Source organism: Oreochromis niloticus, unplaced genomic scaffold (genome assembly GCF_001858045.2).
Source record: "Oreochromis niloticus isolate F11D_XX unplaced genomic scaffold, O_niloticus_UMD_NMBU tig00006588_pilon, whole genome shotgun sequence".
NCBI classification, from domain to species: domain Eukaryota; kingdom Metazoa; phylum Chordata; class Actinopteri; order Cichliformes; family Cichlidae; genus Oreochromis; species Oreochromis niloticus.
The window spans coordinates 20,526-23,088 of record NW_020328076.1 but is presented as its reverse complement, the minus strand read 5'-3'; the positions used below and the strand labels follow the sequence as shown (position 1 = coordinate 23,088).

The following is a 2,563-nucleotide window of genomic DNA, read 5'->3' as shown; positions in this document are numbered from 1 at the left end:
CTGTTCCGCAGAGCTGGACCACATTAACCGGCTCACACCATCAGCGCCGCCCTCTGCTTCACCACGCAGCTCGTCACTATCCTGTCCCACATGCTGGATGTCAACCTGCCCAAGAAGCTCTGCAACAGGTGGGAACGTTTAAAAAGTGGCGCAATTTTTGCCGATGTCGCGGCGTCCATCTTTAATCTTCGCTCTGTGCTGTTTGTTTTCCCAGCGAGTTCTGCGGAGACAATCTGAGCCGCTACCGCTTCACCCGAGCTCTGAGCAAGCTCAACACCAACGTGCTCCACCTGTGCTTCTCTCAGGTGAGACTCGCACGCTGATGTTTGTTTGTTTGTTCTGTTTGAGGGACTCTGAGACGCAGCAGGACTGATTCTGATGAATTGATCCGTCTCCGTCTTCCCGCTCTCACCCCGTTTCTCTGTGTTCAGCACGTTGACAGCGAGAAGCTCCACCTCCATCACACCTGAGAACATCATGTTTTGGTTGCCCCTGACAACGACAGCCTGGCAGGTGAGAGGGGTGAAGTTTTGTTTCAGTAAACGGGTGCGATCTGCTGATTGAGGGTGTCGCAGAGCTGCCGGCACAGGTGTTGGCCTGCAGCGTGAGCAGTGTTACCTGTGTGCTTCAGGACGGGTCCGTTCGAGGTGTGCCTGACCTGGAGGAGTCCATGGAGTTCGTGGAGCCGGAGCGGAGGGGCCGGCGGAGGAGACGGAGACGAGGCGGTGACGGAGAGGAGACAGACTGGGGACGGACTGGGAGACGTGCCCAGCCCGCGTTCTGTGACATCCCTTCACAGGTAAACACACCTGAGCATGAAAAACCCAAACATGAACGAGCTGCTCGATTATTTGGATCCGTAACCGTTATTATCGATCAGTTATTAACTCGGCGTGAAGGACGACTTGCGCTTAGAGCAGCAGCAGGCAGGGGTGCCTGATGGAGGAGTCACTGTGACCTCCATAGCTCAGACATCAGTGCAGAGTTATGGGGCTCCGCTCATGACCTCTAACCTCTGCTCTTCCTCCTCTCTCCTCTGCAGTCCATGGATCTTTCCAGAGTGCCCTGCAGGTCTCGCAGCCGCCGCCAACACTGGAGGATGATCTCGTCTGCCGCCGCCTCCGTCAGCTCCTGGCTCAGAACCTACACTGGCCAGCGCTGACCCCGCGAGTCCCGGGTTGTTTGGATCTCAGGGGTCAGAGGTCACCATCAGCGCTTCAGACTCTGAAAATATAAACGTGCTGTTTGAGGACCTGAGAGGTCCTGCTGACGCGTCACTGCTGATTTGATTGGTTGAACTTTTTTCACCTGCTGTGAGGTCGTATCGCGGAGCCACTCAGTCTCTGATTGGACGACGTGTGGGGTGAGGTTGTTACAGTCTGAAGGGGTGGAGCTCTCAATTTGCAATAAAATCCCTGAAGTAAGCTCCACGCTAAGGCGTGGCTCAGTCTCCAGCGTGTTGGCGTCACGGCGACTGACGTGTCCTTTAAGGTCGTGATGAGAAACTGGAAGCGCTCGCGTCAGCAGACTGCAGGACGCCACGAGGTCAACATGCGCTCTGGTTGGAGGATTCTGCTCCGGCGCCGAGGCCGCTCCAAGCCTGACTCGTTTTTATGAAAACTATTTTCAGTTTTTCTTGTACATTTTCAGCCTGATTCAAAAAAAGGTTTCTTCTTGTGAGCGGAGCGTGCGTCATCGTCTCTTCTGATTGGCTCCAGTTTAGAAAATCGAGCTGCCATCACAGAGCAGCTGGGAATCAAACCTTCGCCCGACGCTGACCTTTGACCTGCTGCTCCTTTCTGACTGGACAGAGAACAGCTGTCTGTGATTGGGTCCTGAAACGCAGTTGCTCTGTAACGTGCATCTGATTGGACGAGGAGGTAACACTACTATCGTCTCGCTGCTTGAAGGTGTCGCTGAGCTCGCTCTGATCGATTGGAGTCAGCTGACCGAGACCTCACGCTTTTTAGCTGAGCTGGTGACTCTGAAGTGGGATTGATGATGATGCCGTTTTATGGATGAACATGTTTATTTGAAGTGTTTCAGTTTGTGTGACGTTTGAAATAAAATCCTGTTTTCTGCTTTTTGAATCTGAAGTTGAGTTTTTAATAGAGTGTGCGTGCATGCTTTGACCTTTAACCTCAGAGTCCATGGGCCACAGGAGGTGCTGACATCCACCTGCTGTACAGGCAGGCAGCTTCACCTGTGCCTGCAGGTGCATTGAAGCACAGGTGAGTGTACACCTGTGCCAGCCGTGCGTGTGAAGACTGACAGCATCTCCACAGTAACCGCACAATTCACGCCGCGGCGTGCTGTGTTGATAGATTTAAAGACTTCACCTGATGCTGGCGGGACGTCAGCGTCTGCTTGTTGTGCTCTGCAGGTGTGAACAGCAAGCACAAGGTGAGAGCGGACAGGTAATTTTCACACGACTGAGCAGTTCCAGTGATGTCAAACACGGATCCCAGGCTGCTCTGATGGAAGATCTCATGGTGTTCGTGTCACAGGTCGGACCAGGCGAGCAGCACGGTTGGTGGAAAAACAAAACTGGTGGAGACGGAAC

At 53.6% G+C, this 2,563-nt stretch overlaps 1 long non-coding RNA gene across 1 annotated transcript; it reads left to right on the top strand.

Moving 5' to 3' along the window:
* Positions 1 to 8: 8 nt before the first annotated feature.
* LOC109198394 (uncharacterized) lies at positions 9 to 448 on the top strand. The gene is made up of 3 exons (XR_002059206.2): positions 9 to 128; positions 215 to 305; positions 432 to 448. It is a non-coding gene; the product is annotated as an uncharacterized LOC109198394 (long non-coding RNA).
* Positions 449 to 2,563: the final 2,115 nt, after the last annotated feature.